This window comes from Lampetra planeri, chromosome 5, assembly GCF_965212315.1.
Source record: "Lampetra planeri chromosome 5, kcLamPlan1.2.h2, whole genome shotgun sequence".
In the NCBI taxonomy this organism is placed as follows: Eukaryota; Metazoa; Chordata; class Hyperoartia; order Petromyzontiformes; family Petromyzontidae; genus Lampetra; species Lampetra planeri.
The window spans coordinates 20598662-20617331 of NC_136111.1; the positions used below are offsets into that span (position 1 = coordinate 20598662).

Here is an 18670-nt window from a genome sequence, read left to right on the forward strand (position 1 = left end):
TCCATTTGTCCTCTGTCAAGAACTTGATATTGATTTGTTTGTTTCCTTTAAACATGTTATAGTAGATTACCTTTACTATTGCACTTTAGACATTTAATTTTTGGTTTCCTGGCTTTCAATAAAACATTTAAGTGGGCTGTTATAAGATTACGTGGCTTTTTTTTCGATGGGGCTGTATAGCCACGTGATGAGTTGAAAATCCAAGCAATTTTTATTTTCGTCTTCATCCATCATCATCTCTTGACCTACGCATTACAAACTCTCCAGCCAGCCCAGGATGTCAACTCTGTAACTGAAGGTGTTAGTGCACCGAAGGTCAATAATCATCACGGAGTGGCGACCAAAGAATGGAACGCATCTGAGAGCAGATCCACCAAATATATGGAGCGATGAAATCAGTTATTTTGCAGGTGCTGGGTGGATTATTGCACCGCAGAATCACGAAGGGTGTTGGCCGTTTGGCGAAGCCTTCAGCCGTGGATTGACTATGAATGATGCGCATTAATCGCCACGAGCTCAAATAATTGACATAGACACATCTTCCCTGGTACATTATATTACAGGACATGAACGTTCTTGGACGTTCGCTTTAAAGTGAACAATACTGCCTACTCTCAAAGGATCATTTGGAAAATCATCAGCGGACCTTGGTCAATCCACCACTGAAGGCCTTCCCACACCACCGCCGCGTGTTATAGTCTTGTGAAGCGAAGATCCTTCTCGCTGTTCTACACAGAAGCTCTTCTCGTTGTTCCATATCCGCGGTGATCATCCTCTCTCTCTCAGGCGCGCTGTCGCTGAGCGACGATTCTGGCACCAGTCTCATCCGCTCGCCACCATCACTTCGAGCCGTGACGCGTCCTGCCCAAACCCACTTACTTCCCTTAACGGTCGATACGATGACTTTCATTTGCATTTGTTCCCTGTTTTCCCCGTGTTCTTTCTCTGCTTAACTCTCGGGGGAATTCCAAGCATGCATCTCTCCCTGATGATTCTTAACACATGTTTTATTGCCAGAAAGGGTAAAACCTGTTCTTATATTTTGATACCGGCAAGGGAGGTCCCATGATTTTGAGATTGTGTTTTATTTTATTTGTCGTTCTTGAAAAATCCTACAAAATTTACCGGTAATTCATTGACTCTCTGCAACCTGACCTTTGCAGCATTTTGAAGACAACTCTACTTTTGCATCCTATCTCTTAAGTATAAATACAGAATGAGAATATGTTTTTTTACTGGAGGGATCTGATGAGCGATGAAGCTCTTTGTCACAGATGTCCACTGTTTCTGCACAGCGTCCTGAGAAACGGTCGCATTCACATGCTACGTAAATACAATTAGTATAATTTTTGTGGATCTGCATTATTATTTTTTTTTAATCTATAAAATGTTGCTCCACCTAACCTAAATATTATAGTGTTTCAAAAGTGCAGGGTTGATGACTCGGCAGGGAGTGGTGGGAGTTTATCACCAGTTGTGCTCCCAATCGGAAATCTACTCCGATTGTTTGCGCAGCGAGCGGATCGGTGCGGATGATCGGACGCACGGAAATAGCGTCATCGCGTGTGAGATCGGAATTAAGATTGTGCCACGCCAATTTTTGTCAAACTGGTTCTCATGCAAACCAATGCGAATGAACTTACATAAATGGCCATGATATCTACGAAATAGCCATAACACAAACTCTGCGAGTGTTCAAGTTAACTTTTGAGCAGTGAGCATCGTGCCGCTAAAGCTGTGGGAAAGCATCGCCCTGGATCAGTCCATGTTCAGACCTCTGTTTTCAACTAAATGTAGAGCTAATTTACCAATGACAGTAATAATTACTGTTATTGAACATGTACACTACGCCCTATATTGTATATGTGCAATGCATCCATTTAATGTTCAACATATGCACATTTAATTATGCACTAAAAACATCGATTTATGAAGTGTGTAAATTGTATGAAAACTTGTTTTTGCTATAAATAAGATGATTCTAATAAATATATTTTAATTTGTATTTACCTTTGCCAATATTTCAGCGTTATCCCCTTGTACGAGTGGGGTTTCTCCAGACACTGCTGTTTCCTCACGCTTTAAACACTTTGACGAGTGTGATACATTATTATGCAATTGTGCAAATCTGATCCAATTTTCTCAGGATCAGATAAAAAAACTGATAGGTGGATCAGATCCGTTTAGGATTGTATTTGTACTCGGAACTGATCCACGTGTTCATATCAACAATACCTGAAGTGCACTCACCTAGTTGGCGAACTGTGCTCTTGATTCCGATAACATGAGTTTGATTCCTGGCCATAGCTAAACTGAGCGACGAGTGATATTCGAGCCGGTCCTGCCCCCTCCGCCCACTCCAGTACAACAACCCCGCACTGATGAGCGTAGCCAAAATGTTGTTGAACAACACCACCACCCAGGATTCAGATTCAGAATATTTATTTATACTGGAGGAATCAGATGCACTATAAAGCTCTTTTTCACGGATGTCCAATAGGTTTCACAGATGTCCGGTAGGTGCTGACCAGGTGCGGAGAGGTATTCGTCCAGCAGTGGAGTGACACATGGCTGTACGATACTATGATTACAATTGTCAGTTTCCACTGCACTTAAAAAGTGTGGGATGCGTATTTATTTATCCTCTTAGTGAATCTTGCTGCATAGGGCCCTCTCATGTGTCTATCGCTCTGAATGTGTGCTCAAGGCCTGGGGAAAAAAAACATAACTAGGCTAGAAGCCGTGTCTTATTAATAAAACACAATTTTAGGAGAAGAAAATGTTACACTGCACCTCCATAATTGAACGGATGCTATATCTGTGCACCCGTGGCTTTGCGAGAAGATGCATATGCCGAAAGAACCAAAGAGTATGCATATGCTTCTTACACGATTTCAGAAAGACTTCTGCCTGCATTTGCTACTCATATTAGGCCTTCCAAGTCTCCATATTAGAAGGCAGTGGTGGGAAATTAAGCATAGAAATGCCAGAAATGTAACATAAAAATCATTGCACAAAGCTAGTTTTACATTTAATTACACAGTTCTTATCGTGGCCAAATTTCCCACTTGTATCATCCGCTGCATAGCTACGGTCAACGGTAATGTCACTGGAGTTTTCATCCAGATGTCGCCAGTTCGATTTCTCAGCAGTATAAATGGGTGCACCCACCATTAGTAGATCGGCAGGTTGTGTGTGGTGGGGTAGAATGTTACTCCCACCTCTTTGAAGATCTTCTTGGTTCTTTCGGTAAAGTCACGTAGAAGGGAAGTAATAAAATAATAAAAATAAAACATAATAAAATAAAATAATATAATACGTGACTTTACCGAAATAACCAAGAAGATGAATCCCTGCAGTCACGAAAGCTTTAAATCGAAACTCTTTGAAGATGTCTGGCCTTCGTGGAAACGTAGGCCAAATATCCTTTAGAGGGGCCTCTCTGGAACCCTCTCTCTCATGGAGGCCCGCCCACCAGCTATTGTGGCATTAGCAAGCAAATGCAGGGCTGCACCTTTACCTTTTATATTTTATTTTATCCACATGCTCAAATGGTCTGCGGAAACTCCTCTCATCCGTAGATGGATTCTTCCAATGTATTATTTGTGGATAGGAGGAGGTGGGCAGAAGTGCCACCGATTTCACCCTACCATCCGCAGATGTCACCCAGAAATGCCCTTGACAAAGTTCTAAATTCACGAAATGTTCACTCGCTCCCTTTCCACCGTTAAGGGGAGCCAACCAAATTCACAATATTCCGTTGCATTTAACTGCAGATAGCTTAGCTGCACGGATATATACCGAGCCCCCTAAAGTGAGATTAACAGGGATCAGCCAATAGTGCCTTCAGTATCAAATCAGATAAGGGGGCCTTCAACTTATATGGAAATATAAAAAATGTACGATGATTTTGCCTCCTTGATCATTTATCATTTAAAATGTAACATTTATCGTATCCAAAAACATACAAATGATCAATGTAACCATAACCAAGAGGCATACATTTGACTGCATTCACTTTAGCCACGCATATAATTGTTTCGTGCGCAAAAAACATGAAAAATGCATGCGGTCATCAGTCACAACAACTGCTTGTGAACAGTAATATAATTACTTAATCAAAATAAACGTGTTGTTTGAAAACGACGTTCACAGTTCCTGCACACATCCTACAGCGTTACCGCTTCTCGTCACAATATTGTCAGGATTGTGTAACGTATTCAGTTCTCATCTCAAACATAATCTCGTTACCATAATTATGTTGGTGTCGTTTTCCTTCGTAACCAGCTACGAGCTATTTGAGAAAGCCAGTTTCTCTTTGAAGGAGCACCAGCTGCACATTCACGGAGGGGGAAACAATTTTCACGGTGTAGTTAGTGTGGAACAGAAACAATTGAGATAAGAAAACGATACATTCCCGAAACTGACATTTGCATGCAATATTATTACAAAGTGCTGTACAGGGTAGTCCAGATACCTAATTAATTGACCCCTAACTTGCTTTAACTTTACATATTCATTTCTGTTTTAAATCAACCTTTCTTGAAAAATATATTCAGTTTTAGGGGACTGAACGGAGGTCACAGGACATCTGGAACCACCCTATACGATGAAAACTCAGACCAAGGCTTTATTTCAGCTGATGAGGCCCATTGAGCTCGGCAACTCTTTTGCAAAAAGACGAGCACAGCCCCAGACCGTTGGAAGTGTTGGCCCTTACAGGACCTTCGAGGGTAGGAAATCGGTAACGCGGCCACGTTAAATGCCGTTAAAAAGAACCGTAGGGTAAAGTACGGAATGAGGGCCTCCACTATACGGAGCTCTAGAGAGTCTCTCTAGAGTGTATTTTAAAACTAAACTATTTTTTATTTGACCAGGTAAGGCCCTCTTGAGCTATATAGTTCTTTGTCACAAGCGACCTGGTCACCAAATGATAGCCCAATGAAGTGGCTTATCATGTGGAAATGTATAGCCAAATACTCTTAAACGCATGTTGATTCTGAATGTGGATTGAAAAACCGGAGGACCCAGAGAAAACATCAACGCGACCATGGGGAGAACATGTAAACTCCAAATGTACAGGCGTCAGGGTCGGGATCGAACTCACGACCTCCTGTTATACTAGGCGAGGGAGTTAACCTGATCTTCCATGCTGTACAGATATCCTGAAGGTGGAGGTCCAATAACCATGTGCATAATTGTGGTAATGGCTGGTACAATGTATGTATGTATGTACGTTGAACTTCTTTCGCACCGTACGTAGCCAATCGTGCGAATCGGAGATGCGGGGGAAGGACAACAAACTTAACATGAGTGTAATAATTAAGTTTTTGCTTTTTATTTATATATATAGTCTATGCCCTGTATCACAACAGGGTTTCACAAAGGGCTAATCGCACTCACTCCAGTATCACACAACCGGATTCGACAAAATCGCATCTCATCCATCGCGACTGACCATCGTGCAACGCACATCCTCCGCGTGCGATGCATGCGATGATGCCCCAGCTACTGTTTGTTGGCCGGGCAGGTGGTTGTCGTGTGTGGCGGCGGCGGGCACTATTTATTTGGTGTTTACCTGCGTTTGCTTTGGAGCACGGGCAAGCGGTGAGCCCCGCGAGCTGTTTGCACGACAGCCTTTTGTGAACAGTGGCGTGTTTGACGCCAGCGTCGAGGTGTAATCACGCAAAGTTAGGCCTCGTCTGCGCAGTGTGTTGGGGAAGATGCAAGGGTAACCTTGGAATGAATTATTTATAAGCAGTCACATTCAGGATACCTTTTTTTGAGGGGGGAGGAGGCGGAGGGAGGGGGTGTGGTGGTGGGAGGGGGGGTATGACACTAGGGGAGGGAGCATGGGGGAGGCGGATGTGTGATTGCATTTCAACGGATGTGGACAGGAAAAAGGATGGACAGATACAATTAAGGAGCCTTAATATTTTTAGGGTTTTCTCTTGGCTGACATTTTGACATTTCAAATATAAAAACTGTTAGAAATTTAATTTACAATATACGTATTTTGTTTCAAGAGAAAAGTTTGGGTTCGCTTTACTTAATAAGTGGAACCCACCGAGGAATTCGGCAGCCTGAATGGAAAAAAAACGTTCATACTTAAAAAAAAAACACTTCACCTGCTGAGAGCAATGCTGTTGAGAGACATTGGGAATCTAAAGGTCAGATGGACACTTACTCAAATTACAGCAGAAGAGAGGCAATGCAGAAAGTTTAACCTTTCACAGGAAGAGACGGACATTTACTATCCCCACGCGCTTGTGGAGTTGGAAAGGATGTTGATCCCAAGGCACGGGAGGAGCCAATAGAGTCACGCATGGTTGCCTCTGCTCCGGCCAATACTGGCAGTTATAGAAATAAAGAAGGTGACATCCAGCTTCTCAACCCCACAAAATGGAGCAGTGTCTATCCGCAAATGGTTTCTGCAAAGCCAGTTTGGGCGTCGGGCGAGTGTGAGTTGTGTGTTTGTGCCGATGATGGGGTTTGTTCCCTCCGTTATTGCCCTCTTGGAGGTTTGGTGAGGTCCAACTCTCCTTCACTTTTGCTGTATTTGAAAATGACGCAGTGGTCACATTCTACTCGCGAGCTCAAAAAGTAATAGTTGTGGGATTTCTATATTTTTATTTGTCACTTTTTCTTCTTCTGTAAATGGATTTATATCGCTGCGTTTCTCAAAGCAATTGGCTCGTAAGTACTGCACGGCAGCAAATGCATGGCTAATGTGAAAGAATAATGAAAGAGAGAACGACATTGACCAGGCATTGACGTACAATAAACAGATAACATAAACCCTTGGCACCAGCCGAGAAATAAAAAAAAAATGATGGAGTATATTACTTTGAAAGACTCTTTAATTCCAGAGGAAGACTGCAGCATAATAAATTAAGTGCAAAATAAATTATTCAAACGGCTCGACTTTATGGCAGGAAGTCCAGATAGAATCCGAACCTCCCCGCGTTCCGTATGCCAGGGACGTTGAGAGCCAGGGTGCTCGCTTGGCCCCCCACGTATGCACCTGAGATTTTGGAATTGCGTTCCTACACGCGTGAGCAATTATAACGCGGGATGATTGAGTGCGTTCCGTGGCTCGCGTTGCTCTTCGCTTGATATCGGCCGCTATTGCCTCTCCTTTGGGAACTATCACCTCTTGCGAAGGCTGCAAACCAATATGCACACAAAATATTACTTTGTACACCGAAAATCGTCAACAATCGCGCGTGAGCGATGAGGTTTTTCATTTTTATTTGATTGCGTGGTCCGTGTCCGAAGGGCCGCTTGTGCAAAGTGAAAATGCGGGGGATGCGAGCGTAAACAGATGGGGGGGGTGGGGGGTGGGGGGGTGCACCAGTATTTAGCGGAGCGGCCCGAGGTTTGCCACTGCGGCATTGTGCTTCCTCTGAATTGCCCGGCGCTTTGGCGTTTCAGAGCGGCAAAGTAATGACGGAAGAGCTTGTTGCACGCGCGTGTGAGTGCGCGCGCGTGTGCGCGTGCGTCCGCTCTAAGGGACCACGCGTCAGGTTGCGGAATTACCAAGATGCGGTGTTTTCCTAAAGGATGCGTTCACACGGAGAGCTCGTCTGGAATACTTGCACAGCACTCTCTCTGCTCGTGCACCCACCCACCAACCCTGCACCCCCCTCCTGCTTACAGCCCACCCGCACACACACACACGCAGGCCGTTCCTTTTGACGTTTCAGAAGGGCCCCTATGCACCTGTTTTGCCGCCTGACATTTAAGCGGCTGGTATGGCGAAGGGGGCAGGGCCTTTGGGGGCTTATTTACGGTGAAAGGGCTTCGTGTGCGTGGGAGGGTTGTGTGGAGCCTTCTGGGGGGTGGGGGAGGGTCAGGGTTATGGGTGAAGGGGTGAAAATCCCGGTGATTATGACAACATTCGTGGTAACGGAGCGAGCGTCGCTCTGCCCCATTCATAATACTTTTTTTTCCCCCAATCGCAAACTTTGCAATTTGACGTCTGGCACCGTTCGACAACACGAGAGCACGTTACTTTGGATTACGTGGCGATTCCCGTTTCTGACAGCTGAAGTCTTATCGACACCCCCCTCCCCGCCGCCGCCACCACCACCTCTCACCCCCTCCTGCTTTTTGAATAAGCGGTCTCTGTCACCCGAGTGAGTGAATGAGCCGCTGGCGTGCCCCATCGGCAGCCCCGCCCCTCCACGCTCCCTGGCATGGCAAGCGAAGCCCTTCTCAGGATGCACGGCAGGCTGGGTACAACCCTCGGGCCATATGGCGTCTTGACGTCTCCAGTTGACGTCCCGGCACGGCTGAGCCTTGGCACACATCGGCGGTCGAGGCCACGGAGAGACGGCACGACGGTTCGGAGCGCCGAAACTGCGGAGCCGCGAGTGACCGAGTGACCATATTCTTCGTCGCAGGCGGTAGCCGCGAGTCCATGAGGATTGGCTCCACACCTTCAGGATGTATCGAATCCACTGCATAGGGATGCCTCTACCCATGCTGCAGGTGGGACCGACTAGACTGCCCGCCGGGGTGTGGTGGTTGTGGCTGTTCCAGCAAGACTCGTCTTGCCTGTCTGAAAGAGCCTCGAGTGGTCTATAACCTGAGAAAACCTTTTTTTGTGTGTGTGTGTTAAAGCAAAACGTGCACGTTTCGGGCACGTGTGTGTGTGTGCGCTGTATGGGCGGTTTTTTTGTTGCAAGCGCCGAGCAGACCTGTGGAATGCCTTGGTACAGTAAATGTAATAATTTCAGGTGTGGGTGTATGCTCGTATCGCTCTCTACGGAGCAAAATGTTTCGTCGGTCTCGGTGTTTGCTTTGCAAATTCGACGTGGTTTGAGCCGCAGACGGTGGTGCAGTCGGAAAATTAATACCCGTTTGTGAACGCCGTTTTGAGCAACACTTGTTGACAGATACATTGTAAATGGACTCGAGTTGCAGCCGGTGGTGGCGGCGGCGGTGGCTGGTTAGTATTTGCGTCGTGTAACGAGAGAGTCCGAGTGGCTTTCTGGGTAGTGCTAGCGCGTTCGCCTCGTGCAGGCGTGGTGGTGGCGTGCGGCCGCGCCTCGGAAGAAAGACCTGTTGTTCTCCTGTAACTCTGTAACTGTGAGTATTATCCGAGGTGTTTGCTCGCGAAAGGTTTTGTTGTCTTGCGTGTGTGGCTTTTGACTTCGGGTGTCCTGTGACTTGCCCATCGGCGTGCCGTCCGCAACGTCAGTCTGCCGCCGTAAGGCGACAACGTCAGCTTTGTATCGTGCAGTAAACCCACTGCAGCGCTGTGTTCCTTTAACGTAGGAGGAGGAGGAGCAGTGGCAGCAGTAAAACGATGCCAGCTCCTCTCTCCCGACGCCCCTCTTGGTCGTGGCGAGCCAGACCTCGGCATCGGCATTCATCTCCCGGACATATTGCTGCCATAGGCAAGAATAGAATTCACTTAAGGTTTCCTTTTTAGTGACGTCCAAATATGGCCATCGTTACGCTGATCCTGCAGCAGCATTTAATTGTAAGGTCTGGTTTGAGGTGACGTGTCTTGTGAACAGAGAGCCTTATTACTTAATGAGTCGAGGATCCTCTGCAATGATGGCACGATTTGAGGTGCACGGTTTCCCACCTTGTTTCATCTTCATCATCGCCAGACGCTGAAGGTCTCCCATAGTCAGCACTGAGCACCCCCCCCCTGCCCCCAGCCCCCATTCCCCAGCTCGGCACTGTCACCATCCCTCATGGTCCTGCGATGCAACGATCCATCTTGTTCATGCGTACGAGCTGACCTCATCGCTCCATCTCCACGGCAGTCCACCTCTTGGGTAGTGTTCCCTCCTCTCTTTCTTTTTACGGCCGCTCCATAGTCACCATCGTATCATCTCACTTCGCTTACATGTCCTTCCCAAACCCCACTTGTTCTCCTCAATGGTCGATATGGTGTCTTTGCGATCCTTCCGTCCCTGGGTGTCATTCCAAACGTGCGCAACCGCTCTCGACGCTTCTTTGCGCACTTTTCGGATTTTGTTCCAGATTTTTGTTTGCCAGTATTCATGTTTCCATTCCATACTGATTGATAATATTCCGTTCTAAGGCACATTGAGGCGTTGCTTCTATAATTCGGTTTTCCAAACTTGCGTTCACCTCTTTGTTTAGACATTTCGATCATGGTCCACCTTCAGTAATTGCCCAAAGTGTATATATACCCGAACGTGCATTCCTGTTGTGCCCTTCAAAAAGAATATCTTTCTTTCTTTCGCAATCCTGGTATTTGCCACGAGCTCAGCTTTACAGAGTTTGTGATGACGTTGATCTCCCATTTTCTCTCATCAATTGAAATCGGTCGTGATGCTGACCGTGACAACAGCAAATCTGATTTGGTTCAAATTTTCCTCCGGTTATGTTCATGCCTCAATTTCTCCAAAACAATTTCCAGAAAACATGTTTGAATGAATAACTTTGGCGATGGCGTTTCTCCTTGGCTGACTAGCCTTCCCCCACATGCATTGTGTTACTTTGTTATGTGCAGTTGTCCATGCAGTGATTATATCCCTGTGAAATGGTTTCCGTCCGAATAATGTTTTCTTTATTTTAGCCTTTTCGGTTTTTGCGAGAGCTTGGATAATGACGTCAATTTCCGATGAGTCAAATTCATTTTCATAGCCCGCGAGAAACAGCTCGTCGCGATGGTGTTTTATGCTCATTAGTCTTTTGCAGACTCTTATTCTGCCTCATTTATGAAATGAAAATAAATTAACGGTCCTTTGCTGGAAATTTAAACGTTTATTATTTTTTTTGCGATGGAAGAAGTTATAAAAAAAAAACACAGGCTGGTGTCTAGAAGAAAGTAAAACTAAATATTGTATAGCCCAGACGACTCACTGGTTATACCGAGATCTCAGCAGACTGTGCTGACTTCGTGTATAGGAGGAAAGTGGATTACTACTGCATGGAAGACGGCATGAGGTGGTGGGGGGGGCAGTGTTGGCGTGTGGGGTGTTGGTGCCACGTATTTTTCTGCTTAGAATTCACAACGGCTTTGCTCGCCGTTGTGCACCGCTGCTGCACCGGACCTCGCAGCATCATCCACCGTCGAAGCGGCCCCGCTCTTGGGCGCAATCATAATTTAGGCTCCACGCGTCGCACGCATCGGTTGCCGTGCGCCGCCACCGCGCCGGACCGCCGGGCTCGCCTCGGGCTCCTTCGCGGGAGGAAAATAAAAGATGGGAGGGAGGCCAGTTTCGTCCGCCTATCCCCCCCCCCGCTTCGTGGAGTTTTGAGTGACTCCTGCATGTGCGTCCGAAGCCGAGAGTGACAGAAGCAGCCACTAACGATAACGCAGGGTCAACGCGTGCCACAGACGGCTTGAGGTGTTGTGTCAAGCTGTGTCAGAGGGTGGCAGTGGGGGGAGGGCGCGGGTGGTTGCGGCGCGGTGGGGGGGGGGTACGTCACGTGTATGCGTTAAGACAGCCGCGGCGAAGCGCTGATGTGCAGAATGCGCGACCCTTTCGAGTCCGCCGCGGTCTTGTGCTCCTGTTTGCGCGCGCAAGATGTGAAATATTCCCGGCAACGCCGCCACGGTGAGCAAGCCGCAACGCTTCCCCGGTGAAGCGTTGCGGCTTGCTGGGTGCGGCTTGACACTCACCGGGATGGCCGACAGCTATCCCAGCGTTTACAAGCTCACGTATAATGTGTTGCGAATTACAAACGGGGTCTTTGTAGTGCGACCAGAGTACATTTAAATTCGAACGTGGGTTCTGATTCAGTTGAGATGGGAAATATTTAATGGTCAATTCCCACAGCTTGCCAGGTGATTCTGTTGCCCCGGCGGTGTTACTCCGCTGACACCATGCGCAAGGCTAGGCCTCTTGTGTTGTACGTGATTGTCGTAGTCCGTTATTTTTGTTAAAAAAAAAAATAGTTTCATAATTGGCAGCAATTATTTTGTTGAAAAAAAGGGGTTCTTCTATCCCCTGCGAGGGCTGAGCAAGCTGAGCTTAAGGGGGAAGTTGTGCTGCGGTGCCCCGGTCCGTACGGAACCAAGTCGCTTAAAATAAAAATACAAATCTGGCAATGTCGCTCTTAAAGACGCGTGTAAAATTATCTGTTTACGCGCGGGTGTATGTATGTGTGTGGGAGCAGTCGTGTAGCGGTTCGCGCGCTGCACTACAATCCCGGCCAGCCAAGTTCGATTCCCGCTCACAGCGTACACAGGTCATGATGATCAAAACCGGTCCTGGGCCTCCCAGAGGTCGACTCAGCCTCAAACGAGTACCCAGTGTGGTGTGTAAACATCGCCACTGGGAGACAAAGGCGGCCGGGCGTCGTGCTGGCCACCCACCTCTTTGTGTGCTCTGCTGGCCTTCATAGGTGCTCGCCAACAGCACTTGCCCCAACAGTCTGTTACGGCTATACGCGGGCCTCGTTGTCTATGTGTGCGTGTAAACACGTGTGACCGTGAGAGGCGGCGATGGATTCGGGGCGGCGGTGGAGGTCTTCATTCCAGCATTGGATTTATCCCAGATGAAGATAAACTAAAACTAAACTGTTTTATTTTACAGGCCCACTGAGTGATGTAGCTCTTTTTTAGAAGCGACCTGGATATCACAAATGATAACTGAGCGAAATGGCTTCCCATGTAGAAATGTATAGCAGCCAAATACTCTAATTGCATGCTGATTCTAAATGTGTAGGCAAAAACTGGAGAACCCGGATAAAAATCCACACGACCACGGGGAGAGACTTACAAACTACAAATATACAACAGGCATCAGGGTCGGAATCGAACCCACGACCCCCTGTATACCAGGCGGGGTAGTTAACATATATAGATGGATTAGAGAATGGACACAAGATGATACGATGTACAAGTGTGCTCTTGACCGTATCACATCATGCTCATTCTTTGTGTTCACTGTGGAGGTTTTTTTATAATTCAGGCAGATGGGAAGCCATTGAAACACTCCATCTTTTATCACTCTGTACCTAGGAGGTCTGTGGGTAGTTAAGATGAGTTATTGTTTACAATTACCTTGTGTATTAATTATTTACTTAGCTTAACCAGGCCAAATCCCATAGATATCCATTATTTATTTCCCATTAGAAATACCGGTGACCACGGTTGCACGAGGATAATCCCAAGAACTATTAAATATTTACTGTATATTGGGGGGAATGGCCGCGCAGTGGTGAGGGCTTTGCTCTCTTGAGTTCAATTCCCAGCCACGACTAACATCAGCGGCAAGTTATAACTGAACTGGTCTTGGGATCCCCAACACCCCCTGTCTCCTCCTACGACCTTAACCAAGAGGCAGTGCTGACGAGCACGGTGAAGTATGGTCAAAACTACAAAAAAACCATGACTAACCAACATAGCAACAAGAAGAGCCCTTCGTCCAGCAGTGGATTGACAAAGTTCTGTAAATCATCATCATCATCATCATCATAATTACACGACAATTCAACCTTACCTATTGGGTTTCATATGCGCAATCTATATACATATAAATATGCCTGTGAAGAATATGGGCTGCCCAACACTGGATCCTCGCTATCGGCTCAGTGCCTCGCTGGCGGGCGGGCGGGCACGCTGACCGCAAGGCTAATCCCTGCCACGGAGATCAGTGTACGTAGGTGCGTGTGCGTATAGGGGGCTGGCTTGTTTGTTTGTGTGTGTTTGTTTGCCCCGTAACTTGAGCAGTTCTCCAGATGAGCGGCTCACCGCACGCTGGTGGCAGATGTTAAAGGGAGGAGGAGAAGGAGGAAGCGTAGCGCCCTTAACCTGAGGCTCGGGCTGGGACACTTCTCGCGAGGGTAAATGAAGGTGCGGACTGTTGGCGGGAGGGCTTCCACCAGATGGGTATTTTGGCCTACTCTTCCATGCTACTTAAAACGTCTTGGAAGAGGGGTGAGTGCCCACGGTTTAACCCCGCCACACCCCGCGAGACTGCAGCTCGACTAACTGGGGTCGTATCCATTTATGCTTCTGGCTGAATGGAGGTCATGGGAGATGGGAGGCGAGTGGGGGGGGTTGGAATAAAAACAACTTGCACAATTATTTAAACTGTCAAAGAGCATAAACCATCACGCGAACTCCGGTCATCTTTGCAGCAGCGGCTTTTGGCTTAGCCACCGGACAAAGATGGTCATCACATTGCGCGCTTTTCAGATGCACTTTTGCGGCTGTCTGGAACGCTCTTCCTTCCGATATTAGGAAGCCGCTGAGAGCTTTGCACTTTTAAATATCGATTGAACACTAATTTTTTCAGAACTGCTTTTTGTGTTTAGTTTGTATTTCCCCCGCACCTCCGATTAACACGGTTGGCTACGTACGGTGCGAAAGAAGGTCAACATACATGCAAACTAAACTAAAACTATATTCTTTGCGTATTTCGGTAAAGTCAGGTAGATAGGTTATTACGTGGTTCGGACGACGACGGGTGATGAGCGAGCGAGCGAACCGGACGGGGGCTGTAGCCAGAACACCTTCGACAACTCCGGGAAGAGAGCAGGCGGCGAACGCGAACGTCGGGACAAAATCGGCGCTTCGGAGACACCTGAGAGAGAGGGTTGGGTGGTTGGTTGTGTGTGTGTGTGTTGGGGTGGGGGGGGAGCAAAGAATCGTGACAGCACATATTTATGAACGATTGCCAAGCTCGTGAGCGTCGAGTAATTTTCACGAGCTTGCAGATTTCAGTTGTGTTTGATGTTTTCAATAAAGGCAATCGTAACAGTCGGCTTTATACGCACGTAGCATATGTAATGCGCACACGCCCCCCCCACCCCCCCGAAAGCACTTAGGTTGAAAGGAAGGGAATATTACCGATAGTGTACATACATCAAAAAGCACGTGACTGGGAATACATTTATTTAAGATGTTAATTCTGAAGCGGTAGCTGCGATAATGAGTAATATATGCAATATTCAAACACCCCCCCGCCCCCCCATCTAATTATAAGCATTGCTGTTGTGGAAGTATGAGCGGTGGTGGAGCGGTTAACGCGCCGTGCTAGCAGGAAATATCTGAACCGGTCCTGTGCCTCCCCTAGGTCAACTCAGCCTCAAATGATTACCTGGTGCGGTGTGTAGTAAACATCGCCACTAGGGGAGACAAAGGCGGCCGGGCGCGGTGCTGGCCACTCCACCCCCTCGTGTGCCACGCCGGCCTTCATAGGCGCTCGCTAACAGCACTTGGCCCCAACAATCTGTTAAGGCTACACGGGGCGTTTTTGTGTTGTGATTAGGGGTGCAGTGGTTCGCGCACTGCACTACAAAGCCCGCCACGTGCATTCGATTCTACCGGTTCATGGTTACTAACGTCAGCGTGGGCAAGTGATATCTGAATCTCAGCCTCAAATCAAGAGTACCATCGTGCAGTTGCATAAACATCAGCAACAGGGAGACAAAGTGGGTCGGGGAATCGGTTTTCTGGCCACACCACATCGCTGTGCGCCTTGCCGGGCCTTACTTCATAGGGGCTCGCTGATGCCCCCCCCCCAAACACGCCTATGGCAGGAGGCTACAATCCGTAACGCATGTGGTTCAGACAACCGTGTTAACTGAAATGGGGGATCTTTATCTTTTACTGTTCATGCTCGTGTTTATTTGTACATGTGTGTTGTGTTCTTGTATGTGTGTGTGTATATGCGCGTGTCTGTGGGGAACGGTGGTGCAGCGGTTAGCGCTATGCTGCGCTCCGAACGCCGGCGAACCCAGGGTTCGAGTCGTGCTCGAATCGTGCTCACAGTTAACACCAAGTGACGATTATTATCTGAACCGGTCCTGGGCCTCCCCTAGGTCTACTCTGCCTCAAGTGAGCACCTGGCGCGGTGTGCAGTAATCATCGCCACTAAGGGAGACAAAGGCGGCCGGGCGTTGCGTTGGCCACCCCACCACCCCCCCTCGTGTGCCGTGCCGGCCTTCATAGGTGCTCGCTGACAACACTTGTCCCCAACAAGCCTGTGTCGGCCAGAAGGGAGATAATGTTTTTTTCGCACGTGTGTATAAGTGTGTATGTGTGGTGGGGGAGCGGTAGTGTAGCGGTTAGCGCGCTGCGCTTCGAACCCGGCGACCCGGGTTCCATTCCCGCTCACGGCCAACGCCAGAGACGATTATAGTTTTGGCCTACCCTAGGTTGACTCAGCCTGAAATTACTACCTGGTGCGCCGTGTAAACATCGCCACTGGGGGAAGACAAAGGCGGCCGGGCGTGGTGCTGGCCCACCCCCTCGTGTACCGCGCCGGCCTTAATAGGTGCTCGCTAACAGCACTTGCCCCAACAGCCTGTTCAGACTACACGGGGGTTCTTTGTCTTTTGTGTGTCTTTGGTGGGTGGGTGAGAGCGCGAGCGCTGTGAGAGCGTTCGGAAGGGAGCGCGCGTGTCCGTGTCACGGCAGATGGGAGTTGACGCGCCGGCTTGTTCTGCATTAGCATACGCCGGTGGCGCGTGTGGGCCGGACGGTGATTAAGTTGGCGTGCGTGGGAGAGGGGATGGCCCCGGTTTGTTTGTGCCCGAGACGCGGCGGCAGCAGCTGCGTCTGTCAGCTGTCGACGGCGGGGCCCAGACTCGGCGAGCAGAAGAAGCGTGGTGGTGTGGCGGCGGCGGCCTCTCTAGTGCTGTGGGGTGGTAATATAAGGGGGGGTAGGAGTGAAATGTAGTGTGTGTGAGTGAGCGTGTGTGCGTGTGGGTGTGTTTAGGTGCTCGCTAACAGCACTTGCCCCTACAGTCTGTTAAAGCTATACGGGGGAACTTCGTCTTTATCTTTGTGACTGTGTGTAGTGGGGAGCGGTGGTGTAGCGATTAGCGCTACGAACCCGGCGACCCGGGTTCGATTCCCGCTCACAGCCAACACCAGTGACGATTATCTGAACTGGTCTTGGGACTCCCCTAGGTCGACTCAGCCCTCAAATGAATACATGGTGCGGTGTGTAAACATCGCCACTGGGGAGACAAAGGCGGTCGGGTGTGGTGCTGGCCACCCACCCCATCGTGTACCATTCCGGCCTTCATAGGTGCTCGCTAACAGCACTTGCCTCAACAGTCTGTTAAGGCTTGTTTTGTATTTGTATGCACGTATGGTTTGTACGCATGTGTAGTTGATCATATCGTTGACACCTACACATGTGTACAAAGAGTGTGTGTTAGCCATTCCCGGTTGACACCGTAGGTAAATATCTGTGGCAATTACTTGAACCGCGTTCTCGGCTTCCCCTTGCCGCACTCGGCCTCAATGATTCTCTCGCGTGGTGCGCTAAGATCAGCACTTGGGAGACAGAGGCAGCTGGGTTGTGCCGCTGGCAACTCGAAGCCCCTCGTGTGCCATTCCCCTGCCTTAACGGGTTGCTCGCTAACAACTCTTGCCGCCCCAAACAGCCAGCATGGTGACACAGTCGCTATTTGCCTTTGTTGATAAGTATACTCGTGTGTGTGTGTGTGTGCGCGCGTGTGCGTGCGCGCACGTCGTGTATACGACATCGTAACGAGTCACTGGAGTTATTCAATATTTTTCCTCGCGCGTTCTATGCTGCAAATGTAAATGAAAACAGTGAATAAATGAACACACGCAAGGATGAATGGCTATGGTTAAGAAACACATGGATAATAAACTGAGCGATGGAGTATTAATTCCGTTTAATGGCGTGATCGCGCACTAATTTGGAAACATTAGTGAGTCGCATAGCAGCGGTAGGGAAGGATATACAGTAATGCACAGTTTTTTTTATTTGTTCCAGTAATGCACTCACTGTTATAAGGCAAAGGTCTTCCCGCAAGTGCATCATTGGTGGTGCTTTTTTTCTTCAAAATAACCTTCATCAATTAAAAAGAGAAAACGAATCGTTTTGATTTGTTTGAATATGTTTCTAAATGTGTGTGTGTGTCTACACGAACACCACGACCTATGGGTGGCTCTTGTTTGCCCTGCCCTGCCTCGAGGCATAGAAATGAGATGACGACGATGAGGGTGATGATGATGCTCATGTTTAATCATGAGCCAGTGGCACGATCACTCTTCCGCATTGACTGATGACTCGTAATTGTCCAGAGGAATGATACATTTTGCCAACACGCTCTCACTCCACTCGCTCAATCTAACAGCGTACGTGCGCTACCCGTGCGCCGGTTTCTCTCGAAGACCCGGGTTAACACGTGTGGAGTTGTACAAAAGTACATAGCGAGCACAATGCTGACAAAGTAGGTCACCTGGATATATATATTTTATTTTTCTCTGTGAGAATCTTGCACCGGACAGCTAATTTAGCGAGAGGTGTTGATTAATTCCTTTGTTGTGAGCGATTAATTTTTGTCTTTCCAAATGTTTCTTGTGCCACGTTTATTGATGAAGGCACGTAGCTTTTGTAAAAATCGGTACGTCTAATTGAGAGCAACTTTGATATTGAGCAATCCCCACCATGCTATTGCTATACTAAAATTAACTCTACGATTTACATAATTTCGTAAAAAAGACAGGTCACAATGGTACATCGTAAACTTTTTGTTGGCAACGAATGATCAATTGGTTTTCATCTGTTTGTGAGAAAGAAAAAAAAATCCTTTTAGACCGCTCTTCGAAAATGCATTAGTACTCCTTCAAAGGAACATTGTCCATGCTTATTGACCTGGCCATTGCACAACGTCACAGCGCTGCAATGTGGCATTGACCGGAGACGGGTCAACACCGCGCGCGCGCGTGTGGTCTAGCTTG

General features: G+C 48.1%; 1 protein-coding gene across 5 annotated transcripts in view; it reads left to right on the plus strand.

Annotated features, from left to right (window-relative positions):
- The window catches only part of RBFOX3 (RNA binding fox-1 homolog 3), a 305378-nt gene that overhangs the window by 254241 nt on the left and 32467 nt on the right, over positions 1-18670 (plus strand). The gene's annotated exons all lie outside the window — the stretch shown is intronic.